At 42.9% G+C, this 25,191-nt stretch overlaps 1 long non-coding RNA gene across 2 annotated transcripts; it reads right to left on the bottom strand.

Moving 5' to 3' along the window:
• Positions 1–575: 575 nt before the first annotated feature.
• On the bottom strand, positions 576–24,758 carry LOC131401866 (uncharacterized). Of its 2 annotated transcripts, XR_009218063.1 has the most exons (10): positions 24,601–24,758; positions 24,093–24,197; positions 23,528–23,597; positions 23,267–23,401; positions 20,352–20,469; positions 15,826–15,947; positions 14,679–14,777; positions 11,471–11,670; positions 10,955–11,099; positions 576–753 (listed from the first exon to the last, which is right to left on the bottom strand). It is a non-coding gene; the product is annotated as an uncharacterized LOC131401866 (long non-coding RNA). The 2 variants fall into 2 exon arrangements; XR_009218064.1 differs by lacking the exons at positions 576–753; positions 10,955–11,099; positions 11,471–11,670; positions 14,679–14,777; positions 15,826–15,947 and adding an exon at positions 19,681–19,716.
• Between the last annotated feature and the right edge of the window lie 433 nt (positions 24,759–25,191).

Raw genomic sequence — 25,191 nt, forward strand, 5'->3', positions numbered from 1 at the left:
ATAAACATGATAAAGTTTCAAAGAGGAGCCAATTAACTTTTGAACAAAAGCTTGACTTGAGTGTATCTTGGCTTCCTTTTTCACAGTTGTAGCCTTAATGTTACAGTAATGTTTTCTTTTTTTGGGTATCAGATAATCTTGTATTTGGTGAACATTTTAATTTTTAATGGCCACTTGTATTTTGTGATATGCATGTGTTCAAACAATCTATAAGAACTAACCATTACCACCCACATATAAGATTATATTGGAATAGAGGAATTATGGCTGACATTGTATACAATGGTTCAGCCAAAGCAGATATCAGACTCTACCACTTACAATGATTTAAGGTTTTGAAGCAGTATTTTTAAATACAAATAATCTCAAAATTATTAATATATAAAGTATATTACTTACAGTGTTAATCTGTACAAAATTGCAAAGATCACTTTTTCCTTTTCAAAATTTATTTGTTTCAACTTTCAATGGTGAGAACCTTACTGTTGGGTATACTGCTGCACAATTACTGGACATGCTGAGAGTTTTTTGAAAAGTGTAGATGTATAAAGATAATGAAAAGTACATTTCTCAAATGTCAAGTCCCTTGAGGATCTGATAGGCCTCTGTCTAGTGGTACCCTGAAGAGATGGAAGATTGAACACCAGCACAGGACACAAGGGAACAGGCTGCCAACTTGAGGGATTCCCATGGACCACAGAGTGCCTGGCAGACTCTTGCAGATTAAATCTTGGCTTTGTCTATGGGTAGGCTCTGAGAGGAAGATTTTGTTTAAATGACCAAGGAATACACAACCATTTTTCTTGATAATAATACTTATCATGTAAATTTCTTTATAAACCTCTGAATAAAATAAAAAAAATATAACTCTTATAGAAATCATCTCTTACTGACAAACCCCACAGCCTTCTCTAGAGAGCTCAACAGAAAATGTCCCAGCTGACTGTGAATTGCTCTTCTCTGAAAGCCAGCCAGCACTTCACTGATAGCCCTGGATAAGGAAGACCAGGTACAATTCTTTGAAGATGTTTAGCTGAATTCAGAACCAAAAATCCTACCTCCAGTTGGCTCCTCTGTGAGAATGGATGGTCGGCCATATTTCACAGGTTGGGCACTTGAGGTTTCAGATGAGCTTAATTGCTCTGTTCCCCAGAGATGGAAAATCTCGACTCTGACATCGATTCAGGGCTGAGATTTTGCAGGTAAAGATAGGGTCATAGAGGGGAATAAAGATTTCAGCAAATTGGTTTTTTGTTCTCTACAGTGGAAATAATTTAAGAAGCAGATAGTCTCTCACTCCAACTTCTCTTCCCTGTTCTCTATCTGTCATATCATTGTAAAAATCCTCTCTATAAAAATTTCAGTTTCTTTCCTTTGTAGTGTGTTTATTATCATCTTTATGAATTCTTTGACTTCACCACTTTCTTGGCACTACAACGGTAGCCATTGAGATATTATTATAGATTCAGTTTTGCAATTTCATCCCCTTATCTCTATTTCCTCTGCCATTTCTTACTTTTAGTTCTTATTGTATCTTATGCTTGAAAACATTTGAAGATTACAGAGTATATGAGTTCCTTATTTTCTCAACTTCTTATTATCTAAGTGCCCTCAACTATCATTTCTTTAAAAAAGAAATAAAATACATAACAGGACAATACACCGTAATAAATTGACCATTTATAAAATTAAGTTCAACCTGAAATCCCTCTCCACTTAACAGTGACCATCTTTTATAATTCACCATGGTTTAGTTTGGGCAGGGTCAGTTTATCAATGATTTTTGGATGTTTTAAACCACATGAGATAAATAGAGTGTAAGGTAAAATTGTTAATTTTGCAGAAGTTGTAGAATTTCCTGATGGTTAAGGAAGTCGGTGATGGAGAACCTGAATCATATGAAAAGTAGTTGATTAATTAGCACCTGACAGAGTTTGTTAATTTGGTAAAGACATATATGTTGAAAAGATAACTTTGCATATCAGAGTTTTGTCAGAGACCACTGGGAAAATTCATAATATTCTCAAATACTACAAAAAATGACCATTTTTTTCATAAAAGATGTCATACATGACGGCATCATATAATTATGTCAGAAAATTTACAATGAAGAAAATTAACACGAGTCATTTTAATTCTAACAATTTGTTCATGCTTACTAGTAGGTTAAAAAAACTTTTTAGAAATAAAGTGATAAGTGATGTACTTGCTTCATTTTTAATTTTTTTAGTAAGAAAACTTTTTCACATTTTTAAAAAATATTTATTTGTATTTATTTTATGCTGAATTTATTCCTGGGCCCAAAGACTTTTTTTCAATTAACTAACACCAATTCTTTTCAAACTCGCTCAAAAGTTGAAGAGGAGAGAATACTTCTAAAGTCATCCTATGTGGTTAGCACTACCCTGATATCAAAGCCAAAGACACTAAGAGAAAAGAAAACTACAGGTCAATATCTTTGACAAATATTGATACAAAAATCCTCAATAATAAATATTATAAATAGTATCATTATAAATAATAAATACTAACAAACCAAATCAAGAAGAATATTAAAAGGATATACATCATTTTTAAGTTGGATTAATTTCTGGAATGCAAGGATGTTTCAATATATGAAAATGAATCCATGTAATAAACCACATTAACAGAATGAAGGAAAAAAACACATGATCGTCTCGATGGATGCAGAAAAAGCGTTTGACGAAACTAAACATGCTTTCATGTTAAAAACACTAGAAAACCCTCAGAGTAAAAGGAAGCTACTTCAACAAAATAAAAGCCATATATAGAAATCCACAGAGAACATCATATTCAATGGTGAAAGACTGAAAGCTTTTCCTCTAACATCAGGAAAAAGGCAAGAAGGCCCACTTTCACCACCACTTTTCAACACGGTATTAGACGTTCTAGCCAAAGCAATTAGGCAATAAAAAGAAAGAGCATCCAAATTGGAAAGGAAGAAGAAATATTATATTTGTTTACACATAATATCTTATATGTTGAAATCCCTAAAAATTCCACAAAAACATTGTAAAAACTAATAAATTCTGCAGAGTAATGAGACACAAAATCCACATACAAAAATTACTTGTTCTTCTATACATTAATAATAAATAATCTGAAAAGGAAATTTACAAAGTTTACATTTTTATTTACAATAACATCAAAAAGAATAAAATACTTAAGAATCGACTTACTCAAGGAGGTAAAAATTCCAATGATTTTTTGCAAAAATAGAAAAATCTATCCTAAAATTCATATGGACTCTCAAGGGACCCTAAATCGCTAAAACAATCTAGAAAAAGAAGAACAAAGTTAGAGAACTCACACTTCCTGATTTCAAAACTTACTACAAAGTAATCAAAACAGTGTGGTACTGGCATAACTACACACAATATACTAAGGAAATAGTATAGAGAGCCCTGAAATAAACCTTTGCATATATGGTCAAATGATTTTTGACAAGGGTGCAAAGACCATTCATTGGAGAAAGGATAAGTTTGTACCAAATGGTGCTGGATAATTGGACACCCACATGCAAAAGAATGAGTTGGACCCTTATCTTACACCATATACAAAAATTAACTCAAAATGGATCAAAGATATAAATGTTAGACTTGAAGTTATAAAATCCTTAGAAGAAAACACAGGGTAAAACCTGTGTTTTCGGTTCCAAAATTTGGGTCCAAATGACATTGCCGACAATGATTCCTTTAATATGACACCAAAGACATAAGTAACAAAAAAAATAACAAATTGAACTTCATCAAAATGCAAAAGTTTTCTGTATCAGAAGATACTATCAACAGAGTAAAAAGGGAAACCATGGAATGGTTGAAAATATTTGCGAATCACATATCTGATAAGGAATTAATATCTAGAATAAATAACTCCTACAACTCAAAAATAAAAAAGCAACCCAATTTAAAAATGCAAATTGAAATTGAATGGACATTTCTCCAAGAAGATATAAAATGACCAGGAAACACAAGAAAAGATGCTCAACATCACTAAGTATCAGGAAAATGCAAAATAAAACCACAATGAGATACCTCTTCACACCCATTAAGATAATTACCATCACAAAATCAGAAAATAACAAGTGTTGGCAAGGATGTTGAGAAATTGGAACCCTTGTGCTCTGATGGTGAGAATATAAAACTGTGGAAAACAGTATGGCAGTTCATTCAAAAATTAAAAATAGAATTACTATATGATCTAGAAATTCCACTTATGGGTTCTGAAATAATAAAAAACATATTTATTGGCCTCTGCCTCCAGTTCTTGGCACAGAGTTCCTAAAACCCTTGTAATTTACCCAGTGATAAGAATACTAGGAGAATCTTTTGTTCTATTGAGGCAACTCTGGGTGAGTTCCTAAATGGCTCCTGGATGGGGGTTGGTCACCAGAAAGACCAAACCCTGATTAGAAGCTTGGAATTTTTAGCACTACCCCTTATCCTCCAGAGAGAGGAGAGTGGCTGGAAACTGAGTTAATAATTGATCATGCCTATGTGAGGGAGCCTCCATAAAAATCCCAGTAGAAGGCGGTTCAGAGAGCTTCCAGGTTGGCAATGACAAGGAGTGCTTGGAGAGTGGTGCATCTGGATATGACATGAAAGATCTGTGCCCCTTCTCACAATTATATCGTTTTATAATAAACTGGTGATCTAGTAAATGTTTTTCTGAGTTTTGTGAGCCACTCTAGCAAATTAATCAAACCCAAGGAGGAGGTTGTGGGAACCTCTGGTTTATAGCCAGTCAGTCAGAAGTACAGGTAAAACTTGGGCTTGTAACTGGCATCTGAAGTTGAGGTGAGGTTAGGTGGGTGTGCAGACTTATGGGACTGAGCCCTCAACCTGTGGAATCTGATGTATCTCTGGGTTGACAGCATCAAATTGAGTTGAATTATCTAGCGACCAGATGACATTCCAAGAATTGCTTGTTGGAGGTGTGCAGAACCCTCCTACATGTGAGAAAATGAATCTGAAAGCACCATTTATGGGAATACACCCAAAAGAACTGAACGCAGAAGTATAAAGACGTATACATACTCCTGTGTTATTCATAGCATTATTCAAAATAACCAGAAGCTGGAAGCAAGCCAGGTGTCCATCAACGGATGAATTCACAAAAAAAATGTGGTGTATACACATCGTGGAATACTATTCACCCTTAAAAGGAAGGAATTCTGACACATGTTATGACATGGATGAACCTTGTGGACTTTATGCTAAGTGAAATAAAGCCAGTCACAAAAGGAAAAATACTATATGATTCCACACATATAAGGTACTTAAAGTAGTCAAATTTATAGGGATGGAAAAGAGAATGGTGGGCAAGAGGGAGGGATAACAGGGAGTTGTTGCTTAATGGGCACAAAGTTTCAATGCAAGGTGAAAATAGTTCTGTGGATGGTTGGAGGTTATGGCTACACAATTATGTGAATGTATTGAATGTCGCTGAACTGTACACTTAAAAATGGTTAAAATTTTATGTTATGATATTTTATGACCATTAAAAATTAATTATTTTCAACAAATGAACAAACACTAGCTACATGCAATAGCATGGATGAATATCACAACCATAATGCTGTATAAAAGAGATTATATTCAAAAGGCTATATATTTTATAATTCCATTTATATAAAATCCAAGAAAGGAACAAAACAGAGGTCTGGCTTCCAGTAATGGTGGAGTAGCTTGTTGAACTAACACTCTCACAGATAACAATGATAAAATCTGCGTAAATCATTATATATACTTATACAGACTCATGTATTTATATGTAATACAGATACAATAAATGTGTATATGTGTGTAGGTATAAATCACTTCCAAAAGCAAGCAGAACTGAGAGGGAGTCTTCCTTTAAATGATGGGAATTGCACCAGGAGCTATTTGCAAGCTTGAGTCTTTTGCCTCAAAGCATTCCGAAATCTGTACTTGGCCCAGACTGTGGAAAAACTACAGTCTTACTTGTAATGTTAGAGGATATATTTTGGGGCTGACAGAGTAGCTGGAAAGTTCGGGGAGAAATTCTGGAATGGAGGGAGCCACAAAGAGGAAAATCTCAAAATATGCATGTAAGTCTCCCCCCCACACACACCAAATTGGCAGATCTTTGAACAACACACATGCAGTGTAGGCCACAGAGGGCCTAGTGTAAAAACAGCAGTTGGAAGATGAAAGAACTGAATGAGGATTTCAGCTATGCCCACTGTAAATGAGATAGGATTGGAGTTTCAGTCCAGCCAAGTTAACTCCCTGCTAGAAAAATAACAACACTCTTCAAAGGAATACAATAGAATCCAGAGTCTCTATAACTATCTTTCATGATTTCCAGTACATAATTTAAAAGACTCATGAGATTTGAAGAGATAGGAAAATATAATCCATATATGACCAAAAGCAGGCAGTAGAAACTATCTCCAAGGTGTTGCAATTAGAAGACAAGGATAAGAAAGCAGGTATTCTAAAGATGATCATGGTGGTAAAGAAAAATATTCCCATAATGAATGAACAGAAGTGGAAACTCAGCAGAGAAGTGGAAATTACAAAAAAGAACCAAATAGGAAGATGAAATAAAAAAAATACTTTTGAGTCTACCAATAGATTAGAAACAGTAGAAGAAACATGAAGATAGAGCAATAGAAATTATCCAGTCTGAAGAAAAGAATGTAAAAATCTTGAAGAAAAGTGAAGAGAGCCTTATGACCTGTGAGATGATTGAGTCCCAAGCAGAGAGGAGAGAGACAGAAAAATTAAATGAGGCAGAAATGCAAATCAATAAGTAATAGCATAAAATTTCAAAAATTTGGTGGAAAATCTAAAATTTTAGATCCAAGAAAGTCAGCAAACCCACAAAATAAAATATAAAATAAAACCCTACTTAGGTACATGATAGTCAAGCTACTAAATTCCAAAGATAAAAAGAAAATCTTGAAAGCAGTCAGGGAAATATAGATATACAGGGGAAGACATTACATACAGGGAGAAATAATGTGAATGATGGATGATATATTATCAAAAACAAAAGAGACAACTCAACAACGAAATTACATCTTTCAAATGCAGAAAGAAAACCCAAAAGTCAACACAGGATTCTATATTTAGCAGAACTCACTTTCAAAATGGAAACAGAAGCCACAATAAGATACCACACAACTATTTGCTGGCTGAAATAAAAAATAAAATTGCAAATACCACATGCTGGTGAGGAGTAGGAGCAATTAGAACTGGGAATGCAACATGATAGTTGCATTCAGAAAACAGATGAGCAGGTTCTTATAAAGTTAAACATACACTTATTATATGACTCAGATATCCCACTCCTAGGTATTTACTGAAGCAAATTGAAAACTAATGTTTAAACAAAAATCTTTGTGTGAATATTGATAGCCATTTTATTCATAATTGCCACAAGCTGGAAATAAACTAAATGTCCTTCATCAGGCGAATGGGGAAAGAAACTGTGGACACTGGGACATTAGAATACTACTTGGCAATAAAAAGGATAAACTTTTTATTTTTTGTGAGGAAAATAAGCCCTGAGCTAATATCCATGCCAATCCTCCTCTTTTTGCTGAGGAAGACCGGCTCTGAGTTAACATCCATTGCCAATCGTCCTCCTTTTCCCCCCAAAACCCCAGTAGATAGTTGTATGTCATAGTTGCACACCCATCTAGTTGTTGTATGTGGGACGTGGCCTCAGCATGGCAGGAGAAACAGTGCATTGGTGTGTGCCCTGAATCTGAACCTGGCCTGCCAGTAGCAAAGCGCACGCACTCAACCACTAAGCCATGGGGCCAGCCCCAGGATAAACACTTGATTCACACAACAACATAGATGGATCTTGGATACATTTCTCTAAGTGAAGGAAGCCCGATTCAAAAGGCTGTACAGTATATGATTCCATTTATATGACTTTCTAGAAAGGTTGAATTACAAGGATGGAAAATGATCAGTGGTTGCCAAGGGATGGAGTAGGGGAAGGGGTTGAATACAAAGGGATAGCATGAGAGAATTTTGGAGGTGAAAAAAACAACTCTGTATAGTACTGTGGACATGGATACATTACCATGAAGTCAAAACCCATAGAACTGTACACCGAAAAGAGTGAATTTTACTCTGCAAATTTTAAAAATCAATCAGGATGCTGGGGAACCCAGATAGAATGCAGTGAAAAATGAATCCCACTGTATTACAAGCATGTGACAAAACCACACTGAAGGGGTGGGGATGAAATGTCCCGACCTAAGTAACTTTGGAAGACAGTGTTTTGATGGGATGCTGTAAAACTAAAGTACTGGACCCAAACACTGTACTCTAGGTGGTGAATTTGTTTTTCATAAGGGTATGGATTAGCAATTCTGAAAGTAGTTGACACATTAGTAAATATATTATAGGTAATTGGAGTTAAAAGTTTCTCACTGTTGGTGAAAGAAATTACAAATAAACAAAAGGAGAATGCTAGAATAAACTCTGTGGTGCTCGATTGGAGTTGGAAGTATCAGTATGAATCCATGTCACTTTTAATATGTCTACCAAATAGATAGATTGATAGATAGATTGATAGATTGATAGATGTGTATACCTGAGTTTATATTCATACATACATTTCCAAACTCTGCTGAGAGGGTCTAGAAGCAGTGACACTCTAGTATTAATAAGCACACCTCGCTCCCAGATCTTGTTTTCTAAATATCATTCTCAAATAAAAAGAACCAGGTTTTCTTGGAGAAATGGCTAATTCTAGGGCTGGAGATGGAAAATACAAGATGAGCCTGGATCATCTTGTAGTGCCAGAAAGTAAGAAAGTCAATTAAAAAAAAAACACAGAAAATGATGGGACGTGTCAAAAGGAATCAATCTGAAAGACTTCCCAATAGCTCAAGCTGGAAAACTGTGAGCAACAAAATAAATAATGGTAGCATTGGATTATTACCCAGAGAACAAAATAAATATCCACGAGGCTATACTGATATAAAAAAGATTAAATAAGAAAGGAAGGAAAGGAATAAAGGAAAAAGGGGGAAAAAAGAATGAGAAAAAGAGAGAAAGAAAGGAGGAAGAAAGGGAGAGGGAGGGCAGGGAATCTTCCTCCCAGAATTCCAAATAATAAATGCGGCTGGATAGCATGAAATAGAAAATCGCCACTAGAACACCACAGTAATAATTACTGTGGAAAAGACTGACTGGTGAATGCAAAAACTGTGGATGAAACTTAAAGAAGAGACAGTACATTTGCAGAGTTTCAAAGCATTTCCTTCCAAATACTTAACTTTTTTATCTTAATTTCTCTAAAAGACCTATGACTATTTAAAGCAAAAATTATAACACTGTATTGTGGGATTTATAACATGGGTAGTTGTAAAATTTATGACAGCAATAGCACAAAGGACAGACAGAGGTAGATGGAACTGTTCTGTAGCAAGGCTTCCATATTTACATTGATTAAATTGGTGAACTATTAAGCTAGGTAGGCTGTGATATGTTAAAGATGCATATTGTAATCTGGACCAACCACTAAAAAATGCAAAGGTGTGTAACTTAAATGCTAATAAAGGAATTAAACAGCATACCAAAAAAGTTTGTACAAGACTGTTCACAGGAGATGACCTGCACGTCCCCAGGAGGAAGATGAGCGCACTGCAGGGGATCCACAGAGCAGATCGCCCTCAGCCGTGCTGAAGAGCAAACGCTGACACACACATGCTGAAAGACACTTATCAACCTCGTGCAGAGGGAGACAAGCTGGACAGAAAACAATACACGTGGGATGATTTCAGCCAAGATGAATCTATGCTGAAAAAACCAGAACAAGGGTTGCCTCGGGGGAACGAAAAAATTGCCTGGGAAGGAACAGGAAGGAGTTTTCTGGGGGTGATGGAAATATTCTATTCTTAAAGGGATGAAAGCTACATGGGCATGTTTATTTGTCAAAACTGTACGGTTGAGATTTGTGCCTTTCACTGTTGTACGTCTTACTCCCCCCCCACACACAAAGTACTAAAAAAATAATAAAGTGAGGTGGAAATGGGATGGAGTGTGGATGAAACCAAAATGGCAGATGATTAGTAGTTGTTGAAGCTGGGTGACAGGCCTACCATGCTATTTTGTTTATTTTGTATATTGTTTAAATTGTTCTGTGATAAAACACTTGTATAAGAAGACAAACTCGATATACAGTGTTTGCTGGTAAGATATCAGTTACCTTTGGGGAGGAAGGAAGGAGAAAGGGATTGCTGGGACCTGAGTGAAGCTGGTGCTAGTTGTTGGTCACACAAGTGTGTTCACTTTGTAATAATTCTTTGAGATTTACGTGGATGACTTCTGCATATATTTCTGTACACATGTTATAAATCAATAACCATTTTAAATCCTGCATATTTGCACAAAGATACTAACTCAATATCTAAGAATAACAGCAGTGTTTTGTTTTAAAGTGGAACACATTCACTTATGACACCATTAGATGGATTTTAATACTTCCAAGTGTCTATTAATGCCCTCATCCTTGCGTTGGCCCCTAGGTCTTTCCATTTTTGCCTCAATTTGGTAAGTGGCATGGCTTTGAGGTTTTATGATGCTTTTTCCAGCAAGGTCCACCCCCACCACAATGCTTACCAAGGCCTTGACACCTAGCACAATGCCGTGTTCACAGCATGCACTCAAGACCTGTGGGACTGGGTTGAATGAGGAAAAAAATGAGGAACACCTGATGTTCGGAACTTATGTCTAGGTGCCATAATGTGAGTGAGGAAATTGCTAGAGTTTTTCGATAGATTTACTATGCTTTCTAATTTTTCCTATTTAAAACAATGGGAAACATGGTCTCCAAGTTCTTTCTCAGAGAAAGTCTGACATTTCAGGCACAGATTACTGACAATTATTAATGGCATGTGATTTTCCCACCTCATCTTAGTTTTAAGTTTTTAATTCTTTACCTTGGAAATGACCTAACTTTGGTTTTTCCAAATCTTGTAGTAATACTGATGCTCCAGAAAGTCAGGCCACGGGTATTCTGCTGTTGTTCGTCCTCCCTGCAAAGAAGTGGAGATGTGCATCCACGCAACTGAGAAGCGTGTGGTGCTGTAGTATTTGGAGTCAATCAGAAAAGCTAAATGGAAAAACGACTTCAGAGAATTACCACCATAACCCCCCACAACAACAAATTATTTTGCTTAATTATTTTGTGATTCTGAGGGTATATTTAAACAGGGATATTAAAACTAGTTCCCAAGAAGCCAGCCCTATAGTAGAGCAGAAATTGTATATTACCTTCCTGCACAAACTTGCCTAACATTGTGGGGAGGACCAATGGGAAGTTTCAGTGTTGTTGCCTGTGTTAATGAGGCCAAGAGGTCCACACTGGGATAAGGAAATCCAGTGAACAAGCCTGTGTGCAGTATGGGAGAAGGGGCATGCGTGTGGTCCCATGAAGTGGCTTAAGGGTCACTTACAAGTGCACCTGAGTTTCCTGTCTGTATAATGCAGGAATTGGGGTTGTCAAATATGATGTTTTCTCCTTTTTATGACATGGCTAAGGGCAGTCGTTCTAAGACGTCTGATCAAGGTATGGGCCCTTCAGGCAGGCAGGGTCCAAAGGGAGGATCTCTGCAGCGACACTGACCATGGGGTTCAGAGGGAGGATCATGGCAGCCTGGAGGGATGGAGGGGATGATAGGACAGGTGGCCTTGAAAAGGCAAATTCCAGGATGCCTGGCACCCGGTATTTCCATTTTAGATATTGAATTTACATTTCAAATACTGGCCAGGGTGCTTCCACCAGGGCTGCAAGCATCCTCAGCAATAACCAGGCTGGTGAGCCCCACCCCTACCTGAGTACCAGCCTTAATGGATGCAGCCCAACCACACTATGAAAACTCTGGTGGGCAGGGCATGGAGAACAGGCGTGGTATAGAGAAGAGGTGGGGTAGAGGGTGGGGTGGAGAAGCAGAGGGGTGGGGCCCAGGGCCAGAGGAACAAGGCGAGAGTGGGGGCCACAAACTGTGCATGCTAGGAGCTTTCGTCTCTTAACTGCTCCTAGCTGGCAACCTGTAGGGCTGCAGGACTACAACTCTCAGGATGCTCTGGGCATGGGGCGGTGCCTAGGCCTGGGGGTAGGAGCAGGGCGGTGTGAGCTTTGTCGAGGGCCAAACCGCCGTTGGCTGTGGACTCTGGTCCTGCACCCGCTCCACGTTGACTGAGTCTTGGAGGGATGTGACGAGACGAGGGGGACCAGAGAGTTAGGAAGGCATGGCAGCTGCATGGCAACTGCTGGCCTGCAGCATGCAACTGGTTTTGTCCAAAATTGAAACCTGACTCGCACCTCTTCCCCACGGCCTCCCCCTATTGCTTGAATCCTCCTCCCACCTGTGTGCCTGTGGGTCTTTTCATAGCCTCCTACCTAGTCCAGGTTCAAGTGCTTCTCTAAACTGCTTATAGGAACTGGTTTGACATCCCAGAAACTTTCCACTTTGCCTGCTGCCCTCTGTCTTCTCCAGCCAAAGTGCCATCATTTCATCAGCTTTTGGGAGACATTTGCCCTTGTGGTCCCTCTTGCAAGCACAACTTAAGAGCTTTTCAGCTTGGTAACATTGGCTGTTTCTTGCCTTTTTCACAGATGTGGAAGTTGAGACATCTGTGAGGTTAATCACTGGTTTCCCCAGGATCCATTAAGAGCAGAGGGGAACAACCTCATTCTCAGGCAAGTATCTATTAGGTCATTTTCACCAACACATTCCAGTGCAGAGGACTCCGAAACAACATCCTTAAGATGATAATAGCTTAACAATTTTTCCCTTTAGATTGATCACCTAATCTCAGCTGAGGCCTGAGTGACCAGTCTCTCAGGGACACGGCTGGAGACTCTGATCCCTCAGGAAGAGAACAGTGGTCCAGCTTTGGGTAAGGGATGTTCAAGGTAGACAGCACTTGTGCAGCATTTGAAACTCATCAGCATTAACAATTCCGTTTTGGATTCTGGCAAGGTTCCTGGATAAACACGCCTAGGGATAGTCAGATGTACCGTATTCTTTAAAAATTGATTAGAGTAGTGAAAGGAACAGAACATAAAATATCCTGCTTATTTGAAAAAGATGAAATGCAAGCAAGAACTTCTTGTTAATTTTTTTTATGCTCATTCTGTTGGCTGTACTGTACGCTTGAATGCAGAAACAAAAAATTTGAATTGCCAAGTTCTCTTTTCCTGAGATTGGTAAATTAACTTAAAAGTCTTATTGAAACCTGTAGAGGAATGATTAGCAGCTTTCACGATTTATGTCCTCTCTAAAAATCTGGGTGTTGATCTACATGAAAAAAAGTCCTTGTTTATATTACACATCCCAATAGGTTACATTTCTGATTCCTGAATGTGGGATATTATCAAAACAACTGAAAAATCTGCTCCTGGAAACTGGACTCTGTAATTATGTCAAGAATTTGCCTCTTTATGATTAACGACACGAATTCTTTAACATTTTTGTAAAGAACGGGTGAGAAACTCTGCAGTGTCTCTGAATGTGGCAAGATGGGGAATTCTCTTTAGACCACATCCTCGGGTTCTTCTCTCGTGTTCAATAGACCCGGGTGATAGTCCGTGTGGTCAAGTGCAGCGCAGCTCCCCCAGCCCCCCGTGTTCCATCCTACTCTGGCCTGTCCCCTCTTCAGGGGGTTCTGATGACACTCGTCCACAAGTGTTGGAAGGAGACATTGTAACATGAGGATATTCATCATCTTAAAACAAGGATTAATGGAGAGGAAAGTCTCTGGGTCTGTGTGCTCCGATGCAACTGCTGTTGGGGTGTGGCTGCAGTGACCACTGTGCTCCCAGCAGTCCCCACAATGGCTGTCTCAGACGTTTGATCTCCTGGTGCAACTACTGCAGCCGTTGACAGAGCTGGGAGCTCGTGGTTCAGTGTTTTCTGTCAGATTTTGTGGCTCTGACCCTCCTCTGCTCGCCTATTGCCCATTCCTAACTGCTGCGTTGATTGCTTTGTAATTGTTTCCTAGGAGCCACTGTGTGTAACTGTATTTCACAGTGTCTTTAGGGACCCACCCTCACTACACGAGTCACTGTACAACAGTGTACCTGGTGTACCCCGTGTTCGTCCTCTCCAGTGGAGCTGTGAAGAACCCTGCTTACTTGGAGTTCCTCTCATTCTCATGCTGCTGGTGCTGCTTCTGAAGCTGGGTAGCTCGTCTTTGGTTTCATTAACATTATACTTTTCATCAATTATTTGGAAGTCGAATATGACTTTGTTAATAATGTGGACACTGCCTGTCACAGGAACTTTTATGTATCTTCCCCAACAGCTCTATGAAGTAGGCCTGTGATCCCCATTTTACAGGAGGGGACACTGAGGATCAGAGAGGTCGAGTAGCTTCCTTCACTTCACACAGTTTCTTAGTACATTTTGAGTCTCCACCTGGAATTCCGCCTCTCAGGTGTGTGCACTTAGCTGGTGTTCCACTTTGTGCCTCTCTGCCAGCCTCCCCAAAGGCACACACTGCATCCTGAGTCCATTGTCTGCTTGATGGCAGTCACCCTGCACAAACCGGCTCCGGGCAGGGAGTGGACTAGCGGGGTGTGGTCTTCCGGCTTACCCTGGGCAGGTTCTAGGTTCATTGCGAGAGCTGGAGCAGTGGAAGATACTGACTGTAACTCACCTGGAATGTTTCTTATGTAGAAATACTCCACTGACTTTTTGCAGGTGTCATGTCTTCTTTGTCTTCATTGCTCCTCTGGGCTTTCTCCTACAGTCCATGCTGTGCAGTAACATAGAGAACAGAGACTGGTGAACATAATACTGTTGCCCTGCACCAAACGGTCACATCACTCATTTTTCTAATTATGAAACAAATACACACTGTAATAAAAGTCAAATTATACTGATCTATGTAGAGTAAAGTGAAACCTTCCTTCTCTGCAAACTCACTCCCCTACTCAGAATGAACTATTGTTAAGAGGTTGCGGCTTATTCTTCTGGAAATTTCCTATGAATTTATATATACACAAAGTTTTTTTTTTAAACACAAATTACATAACGACATCGTTTTGCAATTTGCTGTTTCCCAAACCATATATCATAGACCTCTCTCCTTATCAGTACACATCACTCTAACTTACTTTTTTAGAAGTTTTAGAGGTATTCCAAAGAATAGGTATACCATGATCTGTTTATATCTTCTTTGATAGAAACAGGATTACATCCAGTTTCACTATTATACATAATGCTGCAATAAGATCCTTGTATGGAATTTATTAAACTGGTATTCAATTGCTCAATTTGCTTCCTTTCCTTTTAGTCAGAGACTATGATACATTTTTAACATTTTTATGGGAATTATTTTATAGGGAAATTAATTTTATCACTGAATAATGACATTTATGGGGAAACTGGACTTCAAGCTCATCCATCTCAGTATTCTGGAGAAAAATTATGAAACTTAGAACATATTATGCTCGCTCCATCACATTCTAACAAGTCATGTTAAAAATTTAAAGTTGTATCTTTGAATAGCCTCTACTCTTTCTGTTCAGGAGGATGAATTTTTCTTGTCTTGAAAACTTCTGACTCCAGGGGCTCTCAGTTGGCCTTCAGAGAGGATAAGATATTGATGTTGTATCTATTTCTCTTCAGCTGTAGGTTGCATCTTCTAAAGATCATAGAATTGAACATGGTCCAATCTATATATATGATTTGCTTCAAAAATTCAAAGTAATGAACCCAAGATAGGAATCTATAACTTTAGTTCTTAATAAAGAATTTCCTTTGATATCATTAAGTCTCTGTGATTACTAGTAAAAACTCACCTATGGGTGAAGAGATGTGGTTCTCCTGGCAATGTCTGACTTGAACATCCATAGCTAAGCCTGCCACATCTGTAGGTAGATTAGACTTGACCTTTTGATGACCTCTGCTCTTGTTCTTTGACCTGGAAAATATAAGAATTTAAAAAAGCTGGTGTTACTAGCACTGAATGCTAGAAATGCCCATTAAAGAATGAGTTTCATTTGGTAAACCAAAGGGAGTATAAGCAGAACAAAGTATTTAATATCTATAAAATTTCAAAAATTTCTAATTTTTTAAAATATAACTCTATTTTTGCCAAAGTGCAAACTGTGTATATATGTATGAAATATCCCTCTGTCTATTTCTTAAGTTTTTTTCCATTGATTTGATGGATTTATCTTCTAATCCGGATTCCAAGTGTGAAAGAACATCGGAGTCCTTCAAAGAAAAGAAGCCATTGAAATTTGATTTTCTTTTAGCTCCGCATCCCACCGGTTTGAGGAATAAATGATAATGTAATGATACAGTGATTTTGAAATCTAATTGTTAATTAGAGGGGTGTAAGGGATGATTGAATGGTGGTTCATCCCCATGGTCAGAGGTATTGTACACATGGACGTGTAAACACGATTCAGGAAGCTGTTTCAGCCCTGTGACATCCCTGAGAACCACAGTGCAGGAGGATCTAGGTACACAGCCGTCTGCCTCGATCTCCTGGGGTACATGTAGATCCAGGGGTCTTGAGAGTGGCTTCAGAGCAGCTAACTTTTATCTATTTCTACCCTTCCTTCTCTCCAGCTTATCTCAAATAGTCCTGACTATCATGTTTCAAAGTAAGACCAATTATAGTTATCTACCTGAGTTTCTTGTTCATTATTGCAGAGTAATAATTAAGGATACCATTAAATATCATTTAATTGACCTAATTAAATTTGTTGTAGCTTATAATTGATTAGAACACTAAGTTTAGTTCAGCGTATGATTTTCACCAAATGTATTACTCTGCTTACAACTGCCATGTGCCTCACTCCTCTTAGAAATCTATCTTTGGCCCATCACAAGATTTTAATGACTCAAATCATCATAAATTAAGATAATGTACTGTCTTTTGGATGATAGGGAGGCATATGGGTCCATTTTGGAAATATGCCCATCTGTCTTTGCTCCCCATGGGAAGTTTCTGGTCACTAGGTCTCCAGGTGGCTTTCATAATCCCTAGTTCTGTAATAGCTTGGTGCCTTTCCTTCTAATTGGGGTAGAAATAAAAGAGATCAGAGAGACTTATTAGTTTTGGTTGCATGAAGTCTTCTATGAAGACCATCCATGCATATTGTTCTGGATAGCTCTCTGTTCCTAAGACTACTAGTTACTTTAAGGGCTTGACGGGAACTGTGAAAGGTCTGATATTTTACCTTACCTGCTAGCTAATGTCAGCCTACCATGGTCTTATAGATGATGGCAAAAGACACGATACCCATGGGTCAGAGACAAAGAACTTAATGACACAGCAATAGCAGTGGCCAGAGTATCAGCATTTGCACCGGTTCACTGAATCTCACTTCCTACAGTGTGATACAGTGTGGGGCAGGTGACATGCAGAGGGTTGCAAGATCTCAGAGCCTAAGGAACTCAAATCTTTGATAACGGGCAGGATGTCTGCTAAACATTGCCTTGGGGGTGTGTTATTTGTATTATACTGGGTAGTAAGCAAGCCTGCCCTTTGCTCCAGAGGAGGCCACTATTTCTATCTTTCAAGGCTGACAGCTCTACACACATCCTTGAAAAGACAGCCTGGTCTTACTGGCTTTCAAAGATAAGCTTGAATGAGACTTTACCATCATTCAGTTCTTCTGTTTCCATTATTGAGATTGTGCAAATATGCTCTTTTCTCTGTAGAGTTCACTAATTTTATTCATACATAAGGGATACCTTTGGTTTTATTTATTAAGTTGAAATTGTCTTATTAGAGGAAATGATGAAACTATTATGGGTTGGATCTGAAAATATGCTTTTCCCGGAAAAATGTGAAAGAAGATCAGTGCTCATAGAACTTTGCCACAAGGAGCTGATAGCAACTTAAACGATTTTAATTTGAATAGTGTTTTATACAACTTTCTTCCATTTACTTCATCCTCTCTGCTTCTTGTAACTTCCATATGGGAATGGGGCACTTTCAGGGATTCACTGAACTCATTTATAATATTAAAATTGTTTTGTCTGTTGTGTTTTTTTTTTATTGAGGTAAAGTTGACATACAAAATTATATTAGTTTCAGGGGTACAATGTAATGATTCAATGTTTGAGTGTATATTGAAATGATCACCACACCACCACCAGATGGGAAGCATTTCAGTATTTTAATTGGTAAGACTGTGCTCATGCACGTCCATGGATCATCAGTTCCATGGCATTCCCTGCTGGAGCCCCCCACACCCCTGTCCTGCCTCATCTTTCAAAGCTCCAAACAGTGTTCCCACCCCAGCAGGTGGTGGTAATGTAACCACAGCACACGATTGAGGAAAAAATCACAACCACCCAAGGCCAACACACTTTAAGGTCTCGGGCCCAGTTGCCCCATTTGGACGAGTTGGTAACACCAACACTTAGTGTGTAAACTGGAAGATTGTCCAAGACCATGGACCACAGAATGACATGGGCTCAGAAGTCACCTTGGACAGCAAGGGACAGTGTGAGGTCACTCACTGACCAAGATTATGGTCCCTTATCCTGGCAAAGTAGAGCTCACCCGGGATCCATCAGGCCAAGCCAGGGAGGAGGCTGTGGGCCTTCTAGGGAATATCTGCCCTAAAGGGAATTGCATAAGAAAGGCAGGGGTGCTGAAAATCCTACTCCACAGGGAACAGTCATGTTTATGGAACGAGGCCCAGCAGTAGCCTTAAAAGCTGCGTCACAAATCTTTCCTCCTGGATACAAAACAAGCAGGAAAAGGAATTCAGAGTCCTGATCAAGGATCAAAGGCGGATTCAAAGCTAGGTCAGGGGTGAACACAGAGCCCCTAGAGGGGCCTCAAGAGGGAAAGTCATGCCTGCCTTTAGTCCATTTGCAAATGACCTTCCTCAGTCCTTGTCGTCTCCACGTGCACGTTTTGATCTTTTACATGGTTTTCCCCACTTAGAGCTGATGCAATCCCAGAGATTGAACTAGAAAACTACAAGTTCCTAAAATTTGGTTAAAAGACACCTCAAGAAGAGAAGCATAAAATGTTCCCTGTTCCTCCAGAATGTAGAAAGGCAGCCCCTGCCTGTGGCACGAAATGATCCTGGGTAGTGCTGTTTTAAAGACACCCACATTTCAGTGGTTGTTGCTCTGCCTGTGAAAGTACCTTCAACCTTTAAATCCCAAGAGAACAGGCGGGGGGCTGTGTCCTCTCCTGGAGGAGCTGAATGATACTGAAATGAACCGGTCCTCGGTGTTAGGGGGACTTGGGACTGTCCCCACTAGTCAGGGAAGGGGCTGGCCCTTCTCCATTCTCCCACATACAATAAGCTGATGACCCAGAAGAGTTCTGGATTCAAGGAAAAATGTGAGATTCAGTGTCTCACTTACATGCCTACAGAAAGCGACAGAACCACTCCACAACTCCCAGGCTCTAAAGGGAAGAGGACTTTAATATAATATTCAAATATGGCTATTATTATTTACAATAAATAACTACTGTCCCTCTCCAGTGGGTGAATAGGTGTTGGGGTAGAGATGTCAGGGAGCTGGGGTGGGGTCGTCCCCTCTCTCTTGGGGTTCAGGGGCCCCAGGAATCAGCTTACAATGTTCCCCTTCCCATCAGGTGGGAGGAGCTGGCCCGGTGCATCGCAAGCCTCCAAGCTGTGTCCGCGCTGCTGAGGATGGGGCTATGATCGGCCACTGGTACTGGGCTCGGAGTTGGGGCCTGGGGGCTGAGTAGAATTGTCGGGTTCTCTTGAGGGGCCTCCAATAATCATGGCCCCCACCCTGTCCCCACTGCACTGGGTGATCCAGACCTTGTGCTCAGTGTTGTCAGCCACCAGTACCCCATTTGTCTCTGCCACGTGAGCGATCATTTAGTATCAACTATTTCACAGAGGGGGAAACAGAGTCTCAGGAAGCTGAAGAGAGTCACCCGAGTCACAGGAGTGTTCAGTAGTGGAGCTGGGATCCCAGTGCCAGCTGTCTGACTCCCCAATGCCACGCTTAGCCCGAGCTTTACTGAACCCCTAGGAGTCAGTCACCCCGGCCCAGACACTCACTCACCCTTGAACTTGACGATGGCCAGTTCTTGGCCTTGAGTATTCTGTTGGCCAAGTAGGTCTGGGACTCCAGCTGGCAGGACAGGCTGTAGCTCCAGGACAAAGAGGCACCTGTGAGCCTACCAGGAGCCACACCTCAGGTGTCCCCCCACAGCCTGCCCAGCAGCTGGAGTCTGGGTGTCCCAGAGGTCACCATGCAATAAGTCCTGGGCCTGAGTTGGGGGCCACAGAGACAGGCTCTCTGGACTGGCCAACAGGGAGAGTCCACCCCTGCCCTCACCCAACTCCTGTCCGGCCTCACCTACCGTTCTCGTTGAGCAGCACCATGTCCTGGAACCAGGCCCCAAATCGCTCCTCGGGGTCCAGGTTGTAATTCTTTGCAGCCACCTGGAGCAGCAGGATCTCCCTCATGACTCAGTATTCCTGGGACCAGAGGGAAGGAGAGGATTCAGACAGGGCCTGGTGGGGGATGCTGCATGGGTCTTGTGGGTTGTGAGGTAAGGGGCAGGGGACCGGTCCTGGGAACCATCCTTCTCTCCAGTTCCATCCAGGCTCTACCTGTTTGCAGAATGGGAATAATCAGCCCCTCCTCCAGGAAGTTTTACTTGATGCCATCCTCCCCTCAAGCCACCCGCCAATTGGATGGGTCTCCCACTTCTCTGTTATCAAACTCTTCCACTCAATGTAAGATACAGGGGGTGGAGCCAGGGAATTTTCTCCCCAGAAGCTCTCTGATTTCCACCTCTTTCCCCTCCCCCGCAGGGAGTGCCACAGCTGCTCACCTCAGTCCTTTACTCAAGATTAATCTTGTTCTCCTGGAAGGCAGAGAGCCAGAGTCCATTAGATAGAGGCCCCTAGCCTGACTAGCCCCCTATGCCCACCCTTTCTCATGTTGCACTACAGCCAGATCCCCAGAGGGGCTGGGGCATGCAGAGAAAACAGGACTTGGACCCAGGCCAGGCTCTGGGATCCAGAGAAGCAGGACATGGGGGTCAGGCTGAGGGACGTGGCATCACAACCCTCTCTGATGACAGACTTGGAGGGTGAGGTCTCAGGCAGACGGGACTGCTCAGCCACATATGTGCTGCCTGACTTGGAGAGGCCCGAAGTCTCTCTCCCTCCATGGGCAGCATAGGAGGGAGAGGATGTGTCCAACTCAGATAAAACCTCATGCAGCTGTGCCATCAGGCAGCTCTGAGCTTCCCTAGCCTGGGGAACCAGAATGGGTGTCTCAGGTGGAGCCTCTGTTCACTTATCCCTAAGATTGGCCTGATGCCCCAGCTCCCAGGGGCGGCTGCGAGGCTCTCAGGAGAGATGTGCCAAGTGCTGAGAGCTCAGAGCTCAGTTTGGAGTCTCCTGCATCCCAAGGCTCAGGATCCTGGTTCTCCCTACCTGCTCCTCATGTCCACCCACCTCGAGATTATCACCCATCAGCAGGTGCAGCATCAGCAGGTCACCGAGGAAAGTACCAAGATATGCGATGACACTCTGTGACATCGGGGTGTGTGTGGGATGAGCCCTTGCTCTCAAGTCTGCCCCCTGGAGACCCTCCCCTGAAAAGTCCTCACCCTCATACTCTCTGCCCACCCCAGTGTTCCCACAGGCAGCAGCCTAAGACCCTCAGAAGCCTCCCCTCAATTCCTCCTCCCTTCACACCCCAAGAACACCACACTCCTCCTCCTCACCTCCCAGGGCCGGCTTCTGGCAAATCACAGGGTATGCGGTCCCTGGCCCTCCCCACAACAAACCCATTCTGCACCAGATCTCCCAGGCCCTCCTCCTGGTCACTTCTGGGGGATTCAGGCACTGTGGCAGCAAGAGGAAGGGCCCTCCTCTGTTTATTTGAGGCCTCCAGCAGAGACCCTCCCCCACAGGCATATTCTCCTGCTGCTGCTGCTTCTCGTGCACTCTCTGGGGGCTGATCTCCGGGGAGGCAAACGTGGAGGACCCCTCCTGCCAGGGTCAAGGACAGTGTCAGTGGGCCATACTCCCCTCACCTCATTTCTCTCCAGCACCACTGGCCTCCGACCCTGAACATCTGACTCTAATCAACTGGTAACAATGTCACGCCACCCTCCAAGGTTTTGTGATTCTAGAACAAGCCCGTCTCCAACTCTCACTCTGGGTGTGAGCTTGGGCTTGTGGCCTGGACTCTCTGAGCCTGTTTACTCATCTGGAAGGTGTGAGAACTCCAGCTACTTCACAGGTTCTCCTGAGGACTCAGAGTCACATGACTGTCATCATTGTGTTCGCCTTCACCCCTCCAGGTGGAGCAGGCAGAAAGCTCCCACATTCCTTTCCTCCCTCTTACCTCATCACACCCCTGTGAGGCCTGCACCACAGAACCACCATCCCTCCCTTCCCTGATGAGGAGACAGAAGCCCAAAGAGGGGCAGTGAGTTGCTCAGGGGCCCAAAGAGGAGAGGCCCCTTGACCCTCCCAGCCATAGGTTCTGTTCCAACATCCTCCCCTAACCACCAGCCCCACCACTGACAAGAGTCCTGTCCCCGAGCTCTCAAAGCTTGGTCCTGGGCCGAGCCGTGGATGGAGAGGACTGTGTGTCTTGGCAGTCTGGTTGAGTGGCTCCTGCCTGCCCCAGTCCCGTGGAGTGTTTGGCCCCCAAGCTGGGACAGTGGCCATGCCAAAGCCTTCTCCTCCCCAAGGAACCCCTCAGGACATTCCCCTGCATTGAACTCTTTCTTTATCCACTAAGGAACTGGACCTCCAAGTTGCCACCTCTGATCCACAGGGAAAGGGGTGACAGAACACTTTCCTTCCCTGTTTACATGAAGTTCCTAACATCCTTTCAGCAGGATCCACTAAGAATCCATCAGTTGCCTAGACGCTGCTGATAAGCCACCAGGGGCATATGTCATTGCCAACCAGGCACTCAGGTTAAACTCCTGTGGTTGACTCGAGTGATTGCTCTAGGGGTCCAGTGGGGGGTCCCAGAATGCACACACATCTGTCTCTGGTCCAGCAGTTCAGACCCAAGGATGAGCAGCCTGTTTGTCCACCTGGTCCATGGGAATCCCCAGCTGTACATGTCCCTGGGGCAGGCAGGGTTCCCTTCCTTTGGAGATGTGGTGAAGAGAGAAGGAGCAGCAGGGGCCTGGCTTGCTGAGGACAGGTTTAGGTTGAGGGCTAAACCCACCTCAACAACCCAACATCCTGGAAGGCGCTACTTCCAGCAGGATGGACATGCATAGAAGCCAGAGACCTGCTGATGGCACCAGCTCAGCAACTCCTCCTGGAACAGCCCAGCCAACACCACTGTGTCCCATGACCAGGGCCTCCTGCCCAAAAATCGCACCCCACCGGCCAAGGGGCCTAACAGATCCTTCTGCTTGTTAACCTGGACAGGATAGACAGGAATGTTTCAGAGAAAGTTCAAGTGAGAAACTATCAAACCCACAGCCTACCCAGTCCCCCTCCCCCTCTCTCCCCTCCTCTCTTTCCAGACGCCCAGCCTTTACTCTACCTTGGTCATCAGTTATCTTCTCAAGGACTCGTCTTGGCTATAGAGCTCCTTCAGTTTTTCAGAGCTGTCCCTGAGAGGAGGGGAAAGAGGGAAGGATAAGTTTAGGGATAATGTGAGGGGTCTGAGTGCAAATCCCTTTTCTTTGACAACCCAAGAGATTCAACCTTCCTGGGGGAGTGTTCTCACTGGGCTCCTCTGAGTGCTAAGGTCCCATGGGACTAGGAGGGGGCTCTCCTGTTGGTCACTGGGGTGTCCACTCCCAAGATCCACAGAGCAGCTCTGTTTCGACCACTTTGAGTTTCAACTGGTCGTAGAGTTCTGTTGCTATAAACACTTGAATATCTCCAATGTGGTTCAACCCAGTACCTGACATGTAGGGAAACTGAGTCTTGAAGCAGAACTGGTGCACTAAGGACACCAGGAGACTTAGAGACAACACACCGAGGCCCAGGCCCTGTCCCCAGCATTTGCTGCCTCCCAGGAATTCCCAGCTGACTGAGGAGACAATGGCAGACATACAGGAGATCCCCCATCCACCCTGGTCCTCCTATGGAAAGAGGCCTACCCACAGGGAAACTTCCTCCCATGTGTTCTTCAAGTGGTTTGTGGAGGTTTTCTGCAGAACAGAGATGACAGTGCGGGTTGAGAAGTTCTTCCGGATCACGCACTCCTGGGGAAGGGAAGAGAGTGAGGTGTGAGGTGGGGTGCTGGAGCCCCTCTTGATCTAGCTTCAATCCCCTTCTATTTAAATCACCCCTCCTGGATGAGACAGACGCTCAGGGAGCCCCAGAAGGGCACATTTAGGACCCAAAGAGTAACACTCACAGGGAGGAGGATTTTAGCTCAACCCAGGGAAGGAGCCAGGTAGGAAGTGAGTATCCTACCACTGGGACCTGGAGTTAAGGTCAGCGTGCCCCTGGCAGGAAGGGCCTAGGGACTTGCAGGGGCTTAGACCACACACTTCAATCCTGGGAGCTGATAAAGGTGGAGAGACAATTCCCAAGGCTCCAGTGAGGGGCTCCACTGGGCCTCCCACAACACACCTGGGCCACCTGAATCCAGTGCTCCCCTACCCTCGCCCTGTCCTGGGTCATCATGCTCGCGTTCCCGAGGCAGGTGATGATGACGAGGCTGGCCACCCTTCTGAAGTGGTCGACGGTGGCCTGGACAGTGGGTGTCAGGTGCTCATTGCCGGGCTTGTTCCTCTTGCCCCAGGTGAAGCCCAGGCACTGAGAGGACACCACCTTCTGGAAGAGCTCCTGGGGAACAGGGAGAGTGTCACCCAGCCCTGCCACACCCCAGCTCTGTGTCCACAGCCCCCAAAGTCCCAAGCAGGGGTCACAATTTAGAGCTGGAGCTCAGGAACCTCAAGATGTGGCCTGAGTCTTGTGAGAGTCTCTGGGTATTCTTCTCTGTCCACCAAGGGTACCCAGCACAGGATGACCCAGGACCCAATACTGGTAGGGAAGGGAGAGGGGCATTTGCACCCAGCCCGTCCTGGCTAACCCCAAGCTCCAGACGGTGGCTCAACTCAGCTCATGCCGAGGGAGCATCTTCCACCACCATGATCCGCCCTCTGGTCCCACTCCCCATTCTGATGCACATTCCCCCGTGGCAGCTACAACCACGGGCCTTGTTTGTCTCCCTTGTAGTGAAGTACACGT

The sequence above is a fragment of the Diceros bicornis genome, assembly GCF_020826845.1.
Source record: "Diceros bicornis minor isolate mBicDic1 chromosome 21 unlocalized genomic scaffold, mDicBic1.mat.cur SUPER_21_unloc_1, whole genome shotgun sequence".
NCBI classification, from domain to species: Eukaryota; Metazoa; Chordata; class Mammalia; order Perissodactyla; family Rhinocerotidae; genus Diceros; species Diceros bicornis.